Genomic DNA, 15,771 nt, shown 5'->3' on the forward strand with positions numbered 1-15,771 from the left:
CAGATTAGTGTGAGCTTCTCCAGCCAAAAGCTCGCTCTTGTCTCTCTTGCTGCCGTCCGTATCTTCACAACTACTCTCCACTGACCTTGGCTTGTTTCTCAACTGAGCTTCTGCTCGATCCCAACCTGCAACCACTTGTTACTGACCTTTGACTTGGTTACTGACCACACTCCTGCTTGAACCTATATCTACTACAGTATCTCAAAAAAGTGAGTACACCCCTCACATTTTTGTGAATATTTTATTCTATCTTTTCATGTGACAACACTGAAGAAATGACACTTTGCTACAATGTAAAGTAGTGAGCGTACAGCTACTTACCCTCTTGCTAAAGAAGCTGAGGGTAAAGGTGATGGACTGGCCAAGCATGTCTCCAGACCTAAACCCTATTGAGCGTCTGTGGGACATCCTCCAATGGAAGGCGGAGCAGCACAAGGTCTCTAACATCCACCAGCTCTGTGATGTCATCATGGAGGAGTGGAAGAGGACTCCAGTGGCAACCTGTGAAGCTCTGGTGAACTCCATGTCCAAGAGGGTTAAGGCAGTGCTGGAAAATAATGGTAGCCACACAAAATATTAACACTTTGGGCCCAATTTGGACATTTTCACTTAGGGGTGTACTCACTTTTGTTGCCAGCGGTTTAGACATTAATGGCTGCGTGTTGAGTTACTTTGAGGGGACAGCAAATTTACACTGTTATACAAGCTGGACACTCACTACTTTATATTGTAGCAAAGTGTCATTTCTTCGGTGTTGTCACATGAAAAGATAGAATAAAATGTTTACAAAAATGTGAGGGGTGTACTCACTTTTGTGAGATACTGTATATCTACTACTGGATCCCAGCTTGCTCACCTGCTGGTGGGGCAATCCAGAGAACTGCGATCTGGTACTAACACGCAGCAAAACTCATCTCCGCCATCAGGAGTTCTGGTGATTACTGGGTAGTGCTTAGACCCTACACTTTGGGTGAGCCTGTGTCATTCACCAGGGTGACCTACTTGTGTACTTATCCAGGTGGTCTTCTCTATTGCTATAGCTTCTGGTCTCCAACCTGACCCCAGAAAAAGGGGCTAACAGAGTAAGGGGGTCATTCGCACCCTGAAATAAGACCTCCTGCAACCCCGATTAAGGACTCTGTGGTCTAGGCTAGAGAGGACCCTGGTGGGGAGACTTCTGCAGATACAAGGGCTTTCAGGGTGTCTGAGGAAGAGTAATGTGCCCATATCAACGAGAGAACCTTGTGTTTATCTCATGTATCGTTTTCTTGCGCAACCGACTCTTCCATGTGCATGACTTCATTGACTATGTGAACCCAGTGAATAACGGAAGGAGATATAGAAGTTTTCCAAAGGGAGGCGATTAATTGGCAGGCCAGGGATAAGAAATAACATAATAGACTAGCGTACTGGGATTTATATGAACCCTGTAAAATAGATAGTATGGCTGTATGCAGCAATGGAGTACGAGACTCACCATAAATCCCATCGTGGATGGAGAAATTCGATCCCTGAAAATGGGTTACTCTACTGTATCTCATTCCCACCAAATGTGCAGGTACATACCTCTAGCCACATTGTGCCTCCAAAAGGTGTCCACTGTCAATGGGAACATCCGATGAACTGAGGCCGGGTCCCTGTACCACCTACAAATTAATTTATCATTTGTTTCCTACGTATAGCAGGGACTGTTGATTTGTGGGTATAGTGGAAAGCCTTTTGCTATTCTTTGGATGAAATCTTGCATCCCAAGTCTCTGGACCACAGTCTGGTTAAAACAGCAAAGTCCCGTATGTTTTGACCTGCAAAAGTTTATACAGTGTGGAGAGTGTGTGGCGTGGGAGCTCCAAGAGATTTTTACTATTTAAATAAAATAATTATTTTACAAACGAAAAAAAAAAAAAATATATATATATATATATATATATATATATATATATATATATATATATATACAGGGTACACCCATTAAACCAGGCACACAGGACATTTTGACTTTTCTCTACAGATCAAATCTCAATTGCCTACTAACCTTCTCCTGCAACAGGAGCCTCTGTATCCACAGACGACCATTTCAAATTTTCAGTGCTGAATTTCTTAGCATTGAATTAAACTTTTTATGTAGTTACAGAGATGAATCAATAATGGAAAATCCACTCCACCATTGATTCAGTAGAAAAGACACATCATTCATATTGATAAGATAGAGCAAGTATTGATAAAAGAGAATAAGTCTATTGCATATGTGGCATCACTGAAGTGTAATATTATTGCAGACATCTAAGATCAGGAAGCAAATATGGAGGAAAGCAGCTGTATTTACTCAGTGCAACTTATAACATCCAAGTGAAAGATATAACACCAACATGTTAGAACAAAATACAAATAAAAATAAAAAACAGAATCACTGAGTTGGAAAAAGGATCACCCCCCTCCTAAATTGTCATAAATTCCTGCAACTGCTTCAGAGTTGCTGTAGGCCTCTTGGTAGCCTCTCTGACCAGTTTCCTCCTGGCTCTTCCATCCAGTTTGGAGCGACGTCCTGATCCAGGAAGGGTCTGTGTTGTACCAAACACCTTCCACTTCTTAAATAATAGACTTGACTGTGCTTCTAGGCATTGATAAAGCTTTTGAAATGTTTTTGTATCCATATCCTGACTTGTGCCTGTCCATAACTTTATTATGGAGATCCCAATGACAGTGCCTTCCCACCCATAGTTATTGTTTGTTTCAGTTGCACTACCAGGGACGGACATGCTCCAGGACAGCTCTTTTCATGCTGAGCTAATCAAAATGACCACAGCTGATCACAGTCAAAAGTCAAACAGCTTTGTGTGCTATTGACTACACCTGATTCAGTTGACAAATCCTTTTTTGGATTACCTTTTGTACCACCACCCCCTCCCTTCAGAATGTAAGCTCTACGAGCAGGGCACTTCTGTCCCTTCTCTATTGAACTGTACTGTAATTGTGCTGTTCCCACCCCCCCCCCCCCCCCTCTACATTGTAAAGCGCTGCGTAAACTGTTGGTGCTATATAAATCTTGTATAATAATAATATTGAATACGTCACCATTTTTCTAGGTAAATATATTTCTAAAGGTGCTATTGACATGACATTTTCACCACATGTCGGTAACAACCCATGCAATCCATACATACAAAGACACCAAAACAAATACGTTCAGAAATTAAGTTACAGTATGTGTAATAAAATGGAATGACACGGGGAAAAAGTATTGAACACACTAACTGAAATTAGTTTAATACTTGGTACAAAATCCTTTGTTGGTAATGACCCCTTCAAGACGCAGGCTCCTGTATGGAGAAACTAGTCGCATGCATTGTTCAGGTGTGATTTTGGCCCATTCTACCTCACAAACCTTGAAGGTTTCGTGGGCCTCTTCTATAAGCTCTTAACTTTTAGTTCTTTCCATAGATTTTCTATTGGATTCAAGTCATGTGATTGGCTGGGCCATTCTAGCAGCTTTATTTTCTTTCTTTAAAACCAATTGAGAGTTTCCTTGGCTTTGTGTTTAGGATCATTATCTTACTAAAATGTCCACCCTTGTTTCATCTTCATCATCCTGGTAGATGGCAGCAGATTTTTATCAAGAATGTCTTTGTACATGTTTCCATTCATCCTTCCTTCAATGACATGAAGTTTGCAAGTACCGTATGCTGAAAAACAGCCCCACACCATGATGTTCCCACCTCCAAACTTCACTGATGGTATGAGGCTGTTTTTGGGGTGATGTGCCATTTGACCTCCAAACATGGTGTGTATTAAGGCATCCAAAGAGGTCAATTTTGGTCTCATCTGTAAAGACTAAATTCTCCCAATATTTCACAGGCTTGTCTAAATGTTGTGCAGCAAACTTTAAACGAGCTTCAACGTGTTTTTTCTTCAGCAATAGAGTCTTTTATGGTGAGTGTGCATACAGGCCAAGGCAGTTGAGTGCATTACTTATTATTTTCTTTGAAACAATTGTACCTGCTAATTCCAGGTCTTTCTGAAGCTTTCCCCAAGTGGTCCTTGGTTCTTGGACAACTCTTCTGATAATTTTTTTATTCATCTGTCAGAAATATTGTGAGGAGCACCTGGTTGTGGCTGATTTATAGTGAAATTATGTTCTTTCCACTTCTGGATTATGGCCCCAACAGTGCTCACTAGAACATTCAGAAGTTTAGAAATCCTTCTGTAACCAATGCCATCAGTATATTTCGCAACAATAAGGTTGCAAAGGTCTTGAAAGTTATTCACTTTTAACCATCATGAGATGTTTCTTTCGTGACACCTTGGTAATGAGACACCTTTTTATAGGCCATCAGTTGAGACTGAACCAGCTGATATTAATTTGCACTGACAAGGGGCAGGATTGCTTTCTAATTACTAATAGATTTCAGCTAGTGTCTAGTGGCTTTCTATGCCTTTTTGCACCTCCTTTCCTTCATGTGTTCAATACTTTTTCCCAGTGTCATTCCATTTTATTACACATAATTTAATTTCTGAACTTATTTGTTTTGGTGTCTTTATGTGTATGGATTGCATGGGTTGTTTTATATATATATATATATATATATATATATATATATATATATATATATATATATATATATATATATATATACAGTGGGGATGGAAAGTATTCAGACCCCCTTACATTTTTCACTCTTTGTTATATTGCAGCCATTTGCTAAAATCATTTAAGTTCATCTTTTCCCCATTAATATACACACAGCACCCCATATTGACAGAAAAACACAGAATTGTTGACATTTTTGCAGATTTATTAAAAAAGAAAAACTGAAGTATCACATGGTCCTAAGTATTCAGACCCTTTGCTGTGACACTCATATATTTAACTCAGGTGCTGTCCATTTCTTCTGATCATCCTTGAGATGATTCTACACCTTCATTTGAGTCCAGCTGTGTTTGATTATACTGATTTGACTTGATTAGAAAAGCCACACACCTGTCTATATAAGACCTTACAGCTCACAGTGCATGTCAGAGCAAATGAGAATCATGAGGTCAAAGGAACTTCCTGAAGAGCTCAGAGACAGAAATGTGGCAAGGCACAGATCTGGCCAAGGTTGCAAAAAAAAATGTCTGCTGCACTTAAGGTTCCTAAGAGCACAGTGGCCTCCATAATCCTTAAATGGAAGACGTTTGGGACGACCAGAACCCTTCCTAGAGCTGGCTGTCCGACCAAACTGAGCTATCGGGGGAGAGGAGCCTTGGTGAGAGAGGTAAAGAAGAACCCAAAGATCACTGTGGCTGAGCTCCAGAGATGCAGTTGGGAGATGGGAGAAAGTTGTAGAAAGTCAACCATCACTGCAGCCCTCCACCAGTCGGGGCTTTATGGCAGAGTGGCCCGACGGAAGCCTCTCCTCAGTGCAAGACACATGAAAACCCACATGGAGTTTGCTAAAAAACACCTGAAGGACTACAAGATGGTGAGAAATAAGATTATCTGGTCTGATGAGACCAAGACAGAACTTTTTGGCCTTAATTCTAAGCGGTATGTGTGGAGAAAACCAGGTACTGCTCATTACCCGTCCAATACAGTCCCAACAGTGAAGCATGGTGGTGGCAGCATCATGCTGTGGGGGTGTTTTTCAGCTGCAGGGACAGGAAGACTGGTTGCAATCGAGGGAAAGATGAATGGGGCCAAGTACAGGGATATCCTGGACGAAAACCTTCTCTAGAGTGCTCAGGACCTTAGACTGGGCCGAAGGTTTACCTTCCAACAAGACAATGACCCTAAGCACACAGCTAAAATAACGAAGAAGTGGCTTCACAACAACTCCGTGACTGTTCTTGAATGGCCCAGCCAGAGCCCTGACTTAAACTCAATTGAGCATCTCTGGAGAGACCTAAAAATGGCCGTCCACCAACGTTTACCATTCAACCTGACAGACCTGGAGAGGATCTGCAAGGAGAAATGGCAGAGGATCCCCAAATCCAGGTGTGAAAAACTTGTTGCATCTTTCCCAAAAAGACTCATGGCTGTATTAGATCAAAAGGGGCTTCTACTAAATACTGAGCAAAGGGTCTGAATACTTAGGACCATGTGATATTTCAGTTTTTCTTTTTTAATAAATCTGCAAAAATGTCAACAATTCTGTGTTTTTCTGTCAATATGGGGTGCTGTGTGTACATTAACCGCTTGCCGCCCGCCGGCTGTCATATGACAGCCAGGCGGCGCAGCTCTTGTTCTGGGAGAGCGTCAAATCACGCCCTCGCCTTCCCTACCCACCAGGGGGCACGCGCGCCGGCGGCGGCATTCAATGCTCGTGCCCCGCGGCCATGATGTCCACTGGGCACCCGCGATTGCCTGGTAACACAGCAGGACGTGGATCTGTGTGTGTAAACACACAGATCCACGTCCTGTCAGAGAGGAGAGGAGACCGATGTGTGTTCTCACTATAGAGCAACACCGATCGGTCTCCTCCCCTTGTGAGTCCCCTCCCCCTTCAGTTAGAAACATTCCCTAGGAACACAGTTAACCCTTCGATCAACCCCTAGTGTTAACCCCTTCCCTGCCAGTCACATTTACACAGTAATCAGTGCATTTTTATAGCATGGATCACTGTATAAATGTGAATGGTCCCAAAAATTTGTCAAAAGTGTCCGATGTGTCCGCCACAATATTGCAGTCACAATAAAAATCGCAGATCGCCACCATTACTAGTGGGCACAAGAGGCAGAACAGTGACGTGTGTGTGTAAACAAACAAATCCCTGTTCTGTTCTGTGAGGAGAGACAGATTGTGAGTTCCTAATAGCTAGAAACCACGATCTGTCATCTCCTCTAGTCAGTCCCCTCCCCCTACAGTTAGAACACGCAGTCAGGGAACAGTGTTAACCCCTTCCCTGCCAGTGACATTTATAAAGTAATCGGTGCATTTTTATAGCACTGATCGCTGTATAAATGCCAATGGTCCCAAAAATGTGTCAAAGTGTCTGATCTGTCCGCCATAATGTCGCAGTCACTATAAAAATACTAACTAATAAAAATGCTATAAATCTATTCCCTATTTTGTAGACGCTATAACTTTTGGGCAAACCAATCAATATACGCTTATTGCAATTTTTTTTACCAAAAATATGCATAAGATAGGCCTAAACTGAGGAAAAAATTTGTTAAAAAAAAAATGGATATTTATTATAGCAAAAAGTAAAAAATATTGTGTTTTTTTCAAACTTGTCCCTCTTCTTTTGTTTATAGCGCAAAAAATAAAAACCGCAGATATGATCAAATACCACCAAAAGAAAGCTCTATCTGTGGGTGAAAAATAATAAAAATTTCATTTGGGTACAGTGTTGTATGAGCGCGCAATTGTCATTCAAAGTGTGACAGCGCTGAAAGCTGAAAAATGGCCTGGGCAGGAAGGGGGTGAAAATGCACTGTATTGAGATGGTTAATGAGGAAAAAAATGAACCTAAATGATTTTAGCAAATGGCTGCAATATAACAAATAGTGAAAAATTTAAGGGGGTCTATATATATATATATATATATATATGGAGAGAGAAGGAGAGAGCAAGGTGCGTACAACAGTTTCTGATGCAGTTTGCAATGAATGATTTTCCTTTATTGAGATGCTCTCTACATCTTGACATTATTTTCGATCTTAGGGGAATACAATGAAATTAACACCTGGAAAATGTAAAATTAGTTTGCAGTTGACAGTGACATCTGACATTAACTTCAGACCTTTAATGACCATTTATTTTAGGAAAAGTATTGATAAATCCACTGACTGCAATTTGCAAAGAATATTATCTGTCTTTGAGCATTAGGTTTCCTTTCGGCGTCTAGAGACAGTCCCCTGACACATGGCTCTGGAGTAGCAGTAGCAAGTTCTGACTTCTCTCCCAAGCAAGTGCCGATGTCCAGTGGAGATATCACAGATGGACAGAGGGAAGAGAAATAAGACAGCCGGGGACAGTGTACATACTGGACAAAAAAACTCTGCTAATTATCACAGATTAACTTGCTGACATTTCACTGTATTCTGAAGGACATCTGGCTGGTCTTCCAGGAAGCCTGGATAACAAGACATTATTTCCTTGCATACAATAAAGTGAATCTGCCATGTGACACGTTTAGATACAGGAGCCTGAAAAAATAAGACTACACTTTTATATTCATGTTGTTTCTATAGGGAGGATCTGGGCAAATGATTAAAATACACTTTGGCAATGATCTACTCTTTCTGCTTATGTGACCCATTTCACAAGTAGGGTTGAGGTTTATGTTGGCCGAAAACTTTTCAGGGTTGCTGCTGATTTAATTTTTTTCTGAAGGAGCCTAGAATTCCTCTTTAAAGGAATGGATAACTCTGTCTATCAGTTGGAACTGTTAGGAAGAGCTGACAATTCAGTGCAATTCAGGGAAATATACAGTATATATACACTATCTCACAAATGTGAGTACACCTCTCACATTTTAGTAAATATTTTATTATATCTTTTCATGTGACAACACTGAAGAAATGACACTTTGTTACAATGTAAAGTAGTGAGTGTACAGCTTGTATAACAGTGTAAATTTGCTGTCCCCTCAAAATAACTCAACACACAGCCATTAATGTCTAAACCGCTGGCAACAAAAGTGAGTACACCCCTAAGTGAAAATGTTCAAATTGGGCCCAATTAGATATTTTCCCTCCCAGGTGTCATGTGACTCGTTAGTGTTACACGGTCTTGCGTGTGAATGGGGAGCAGGTGTGTTAAATTTGGTGTTATCGCTCTCACTCTCTCATACTGGTCACTGGAAGTTCAACATGGCACCTCATGGCAAAGAACTCTCTGAGGATCTGAAAAAAAGAATTGTTGCTCTACATAAAGATGGGCTGTGCTATAAGAAGATTGCCAAGACCCTGAAACTGAGCTGCAGCAGGGTGGCAAAGACGATACAGCAGTTTAACAGGACAGGTTCCACTCAGAACAGGCCTTGCCATGGTCCACCAAGGAAGGTGAGTGCATGTTCTCAGTGTCACATCCAGAGGTTGTCTTTGGGAAACAGACGTATGAGTGCTGCCAGCATTGCTGCAGAGGTTGAAGGGGTGGGGGGTCAGCCTGTCAGTGCTCAGACCATACGCTGCACACTGCATCAAATTGGTCTGCATGGTTGTTGTCCCAGAAGGAAGCCTCTTCTAAAGATGATGCACAAGAAAGCCCGCAAACAGTTTGCTGAAGACAAGCAGACTAAGGACATGGATTACTGGAACCATGTCCTGTGGCCTGATGAGACCAACATATACTTATTTGGTTCAGATGGTGTCAAACGTGTGTGGCTGTAACCAGATGAGGAGTACAAAGACAAGTGTGTCTTGCCTACAGTCAAGCATGGTGGTGGGAGTGTCATGGTCTGGGGCTGCATGAGTGCTGCTGGCACTGGGGAGCTACAGTTCAATGAGGGAACCATGAATGTCAACATGTACTGTGACATACTGAAGCAGAGCATGATCCCCTCCCTTCAGAGACTGGGCCACAGGGTAGTATTCCAAAATGATAACGACCCCAAACACACCTCCTAGATGACCACTGCCTTGCTAAAGAAGCTGAGGGTAAAGGTGATGGACTGGCCAAGCATGTCTTCAGACCTAAACCCTATTGACCATCTGTGGGGCATCCTCAAACAGAAGGTGGAGGAGCGCAAGGTCTCTAACATCCACCAGCTCTGTGATGTCATCATGGAGGAGTGGAAGAGGACTCCAGTGACAACCTGTGAAGCTTTGGGGAACTCCATGCCCAAGAGGGTTAAGGCAGTGCTGGAAAATAATGGTGGTCACACAAAATATAGACGCTTTGGGCTCAATTTGGACATTTTCACTTAGGGGTGTACTCACTTTTGTTGCCAGTGGTTTAGATGTTAATGGCTGTGTGTTGAGTTATTTTGAGGGGACAGCAAATTTACACTGTTATACAAGCTGTACACTCACTACTTTACATTGTAGCAAAGTGTCATTTCTTCGGTGTTGTCACATGAAAAGATAGAATAAAATATTTACAAAAATGTGAGGGGTGTACTGTATATATATTGTACAGGAAATGAGGAATAGTTCCTGGATGGTCGATACGTGTCACCATTGTTTGGGTTATGGTGTCTTTAAAGGGGATGACAAAAAGCAGTTCTGGAGTACTCTGGATTAACTCACCTGCAAGAGAAGCCTGAAAAGGGCAGGATGGAACAGGACACATCTGAGAGGGAGCTGTGAGCTCATTAGTCTGCTGAGACTCTGCTGACCCTGTGAACTTTATTCTACACCAGCCATCATTAAATGGTGGTCCGTGGTCCGACACACAGACTGAGCAATGCTCCTGTCCGGATCGACAGGCCGCCAGTGTAGTGCCACATGTCTGCAGTCATTGGTTGCTGGGACCACGGGCATCCCAGCAACCAGTGACGTCTCGTGTGCACCCTGCCCCCTGCTGCTGACCGTGGCTCATGGCTCTTACTCCCTGCCAGCCTGCGAGTTAAGGTGTGATGTCATGTGCGCGCCCTGACCCCTGCTCCTCACAGCTCCCGGCCACGAGTTAAGACGTGAACGTCCTCATGGCTCCCGACTCTCACTCCTTGCTGGCCAAAAGGTATGATATCTCGCAGCTCCTGCCCCCTGCAGATTGCCACCTCTGCCAGCTTCTGCCCTCAAGGTATGTGGGGCACACTTTCTGTTAAGGGTCATGTTGATGGGCACATTTTATGTTAAGGTTCACTCTGATGGGCACATCAAAATGTGCCCATCAGAATGCCCCTTAACATAAAATGTGCCCATCAGAATGCCCCTTAACATAAAATGTGCCCATCAGCATTAAGGGGCAAGCTGATGGGCATATTTTGATGGGCACATTTTGTTGTGCCTATCAGAGTGCCCCCTAACTTAACCACTTAAGGACAGAGCCTCTTTTTGACACTTGTTGTTTACAAGTTAAAATCATTTTTTTTTGCTAGAAAATTACTTAGAACCCCCAAACATTATATATTTTTTCAGACACCCTAGAGAATAAAATGGCAGTCTTTACAATATTTTATGTCACACCGTATTTGCGCAGCGGTCTTACAAGCGCAATTTTTGGGGAAAAAATACACTTTTTTACTTAAAAAAAAAAGACAACGGTAAAGTTAGCCCATTTTTTTTTTTTCATAGTGTGAAAGATAATGTTATGCAGAGTAAATTGATACCCAACATGTCATGCTTCAAAATTGCGTACCCTTAAAAATCTCCATAGGCGACATTTTACATTTTTTACAAGTTACATGTTTAGAGTTACAGAGGAGGTATAGTGCTAGAATTATTGCTCTCGCTCTAACGATCACATGAGTAGTTTGAACATCGTTCTCATATGCGGGAGCGACTTACATATGAGGTCACTTCTGCACGCTAGCTCGGCGCAACGGGGCGCTTTAATTTTTATTTTATTTTTCTTATTTATTTTACTTTTTTTTTTTTTTTTTTACACTGTCCTGTTACACTGTTAAAAAAAAAAAAAAAATTGGGCCACTTTTATTCCTATTACAAGGAATGTAAACATCCTGACTTGTGTACACACGATCAGACTTTCTGACAACAAGTTTTGTTGGCGAAAAATTTGAGAACCTGCTCTCAAACATTTGTGTGCGGAAATTCCAACAGCTGATGTTCGATGGAGCATATACGTGGTCGGACTTTACGACAACAAAGTCCGACCGCGTGTACGCGGCATTAGCCTTTTTTTCTGACATTTGTTGCTTACAAGTTAAAATCAGTATTTTTTGCTAGAAAATTACTTAGAACCCCCAAACATTATATATATTTTTTAGCAGAGGCCCTAGAGAATAAAATGGCGATTGTTGCAATATTTTAAGTCACACGGTATTTGCGCAGCAGTCTTTCAAATGCATTTTTTGGGGGAAAAAAGACACTTTCATAAATTAAAAAAAAAAAAGTAAAGTTAGCCCAATTTATTTGTATAATATGAAAGATGATGTTATTCTGAGTAAATAGATACCAAATATGTCACGCTTTGAAATTGCGCACACTCGTGGAATTGCGACAAACGACGTTAGATAAAAATCTCCATAGGTGAAGATTTAAAATGTTCTACAGGATACCTGTTTAGAGTTAAAGAGGAGGTCTTGTGCTAGAATTATTGCTCTCGCTCTAATGATCATGGCGATACCTCACATGTGTGGTTTGAACACCGTTTACATTTGCGAACGCAACTTATGTATGCGTTTGCTTCTGCGTGTTAGCTCGGAAGGACGGGATGCTTTAAAAAATGTTCCTTATTTATTTTATTTATTTATTTATTTATTTTTTACACTGTCTCTTTAAAAAAAACTGATCATTTTTATTAGACCCGTGCACAACGAGAAATTTTGCTTAGTTTCGGTTCGTTGTCATTCGTAAAATACATCATTTCGTTCTGCTATATTCATTATGTTACGTTAATTCATTTTTGGATAATTCGTTATTATTGGTAGTATCGATATTCGTTATACTGAATCTCGAATCATGACGAATTCCTTCGTTATATCTGCTATAATTTCTTTCGCATTAGTTGAGATTCGATATTTACGTATGTATATATATATTCGTGATAACGATTCGTAGTTTGGAAAGACGTTTGTTTATTGAATCTATTAACACACACAATGACAATATCTCTTCTCCTCTGCTCAAATACAATACAACACCCTTCTCACTCAGTTCTCAGGAATGCACTTTGCCAGTAATCCAACCTCCAGCACAAAATGAATCAGCTGATTGGACTGTAAGATTTACTTTGAGTTGAGCTTTCGTTTCATTAGATCTTTAACGAACTACCGAATCATGTTGAATTCATTCGTTATATCCGCTATAATTTCTTTCATATTAGTTGAAATTCGATATTTATGTATTTATATATATTCGTGATAATGATTCATAGTTTGGAAAGTCGTTTGTTTATTGAATCTTTTAACACACACAATGACAATATCTCTTCTCCTCTGCTCAAATACAATACAAAACCCTTCTCACTCAGTTCTCAGGAATGCACTTTGCCAGTAATCCAACCTCCAGCACAATCAGCTGATTGGACTGTAAGATTTACTTTGAGTTGACCTTTTGTTTCATTAGATCTTTAACGGATAACCGAATCATGTCAAATTAATTTGTTATATGCGCTATAATTTCTTTCGTATTAGTTGAAATTCATTATTTTTTTATTCGGACATTCGGATGCATCCGCATGCCTGAAAGATGCAAAATTCGGCCGAATTTCTATTTGCTATGAAACAAATTGCACATGTCTAATTTTTATTGCTGTCACGAGGAATGTAAACATCCCTTGTGAAAGTAATAGGCAGTGACAGGTACTCTTTATGGAGGGATCTGGGATCTATAATGCCACATACACCCGGTCAGTCTTTCCAACGGGAAATGTTCGATGTGAGCTTGTTGTCGGAAAGTCCGACCGTGTGTACGCGGCATAAGACCCCCAAAACCCTCCTTTGCGCTTAAAAGTATTCAAAACGTCAAGTTTGTCCGTTTTGAATGCTGTCATTCAGTCTTCAGTAATCCAGAAGTGATGTCATGACATCGATTCCAGGTTACTAGATCCGGGACCCGATCAAAGCCGATTCCGTCTTTGTTCAGGTCTCCGGCCGGCTGGTCGCTCGAGCCTCCCAGTGGGACGGGGGGGGGGTCCCCTCCCGCTTCTTGGGATAACAGCCGAGCGGCCTTTAGCCACATCAGTTTTTAGAAAGCCGACCGTTTGCTCTAAAAAACAGTATGTGGGTGATGCGTGCAGCTGCAGACATCACCCCGGTACAACCCCTTCAAGCCGAGGCCGCATATTTGCGTAAAGAGGGACCCAAAACCCAGTGGCTCCTAAGAGGGTAATGCTAAACTGAGGTAGTAGAATGAGACATTTGAACAGTACTTGGTAACATCTTCAACATATTCCTAACACAGTTCTCTAAGTGCCCTTAAATAGTGCCCCATGAGGAAGTCATACCTTCTTTGGGTTGCAAGTCCTTTCTAATGCAAGAGTCCATAACTGGCAGTAATCCATATGAGGTAACAGTAATCCATAAGCAACAGGTAGCACAGGTCCAAATAAGTCTATAGGCTTCCTACCCCACCGGGAACTCTGACTGGTCTCCCTCCAAGGGGTGGTCTAATCTAGCAGAGTATTGGCTACATTTTGGCAGACTTTCCCCTAACCAGCCTCTCCAGGACACAAATGAGCTCCTATTTATGTGAAATGACATGGGGGTAGTAACCTTCCAAAAAAGGATGGGAAAACCTGGTCAGCAGCATTTACCTTTCCTTCTCAGGAACCACCAAATCTCAGGTCAACTAGGGACTTATGCCACGTACAGACGATCGGACATTCTGACAACAAAATTTTTTCAGACAGATGTTAGCTCAAACTTGTCTTGCATACACACGGTCACACAAATGTTGTTGGAAATTCCGATCGCCAAGAACGCGGTGACGTACAACACGTACGACCAGCCGAGAAAAATGAGTTTCAATAGCCAGTGTGGCTCTTCTGCTTGATTGTATTAACTATTGTGTGTCTACTGGTCCAATCAGCATGCGAGTTATGGTGCATTTTTTTGCCCTCTCTTTAGGTTTGAATAACCATTTGAGAGGTATAATATGCACTTTATTCGTCCTGATGCACTTAGTGATGCACATGAATGCACTTTGATTTATCTGGCCACGGATGTTTTTGTTGGCATTGGACTCTTATGGGGCGTACACACGGTCGGACTTTTCGTCTACAAAAGTCCAACGGACGCCGACGGACTAAAGCTGGCTGGTAATCCGATCGTGTGTGGGCTTCTCCGGACTTTCAGCAGACTTTTTCAGCCTCAAATCCGACGGACTTTAGATTTGAAACATGCTTCAAATCTTTACGTCGTAACTACGACGGACCCCGAAATCCGCTCGTCTGTGTGCTAGTCCGATGGACAAAAACCCACACTAGGGCAGCTATTGGCTACTGGCTATGAACTTCCTTATTTTAGTCCGGTGTACGTCATCACGTACGAATCCGTCGGACTTTTGTGTGGTCGTGTGTAGGCAAGTCCATTCGTTAGAAAGTCTGCTGCAAGTCCGCCGAAAGTCTGTCGGACAGGCTGTCGGACTTTTGTAGACGAAAAGTCCGACCGTGTGTACGCCCCATTAAGTGTTGGATCACTTCCTGGTTTACCAGTGAGGCAGAAGGGCTACTAGGTTAATCCATCAGGTGTCAGCCACAAGCATGTCCTTAGGTGTCAGCCACGAGCATTTTTATTGTTTATGTAAATCTGAGTGCTAGGTCACTTCTTGTTTCATTCTGGGAGTTGTTAGTGTTGCCATGGTAATATATCACGTGCAATACTCTAAGCGGCCTCAAGTGTTGGCTCATGATATTTAAAGCGGTGTCTCACGTCATTCCGTCACCACTGATGAAGTCCTGCCCCCCTGGGACGTAACGCATACGGAACCACGTAACTAGCGTGACGTCACCCTCGTCATATTGTTGATCCTCAAGGATTCGTTTTACTGTTTGCCTTTTTACCGTGCACTGAGGTACAGTGCTTTATTTGTAAGTGCGATCTTCACTTTTAACCACTTCCGGACTGCCCACCGCCGTTATACGTCGGTACTTTGAAGAGGAGTATCGTTGTTATGGCAGCTGCCATAACCCCGGTATCCTCTTCTTCAGCGGGCTGTCCACTTCAAGATAAAAGTGGTCTCTGATTCGCCGCAAGATCACTTTTATCAGCGGCAGGAGAGGGC

This window comes from Aquarana catesbeiana, linkage group LG01 (genome assembly GCF_042186555.1).
Source record: "Aquarana catesbeiana isolate 2022-GZ linkage group LG01, ASM4218655v1, whole genome shotgun sequence".
Classification (NCBI taxonomy): Eukaryota; Metazoa; Chordata; class Amphibia; order Anura; family Ranidae; genus Aquarana; species Aquarana catesbeiana.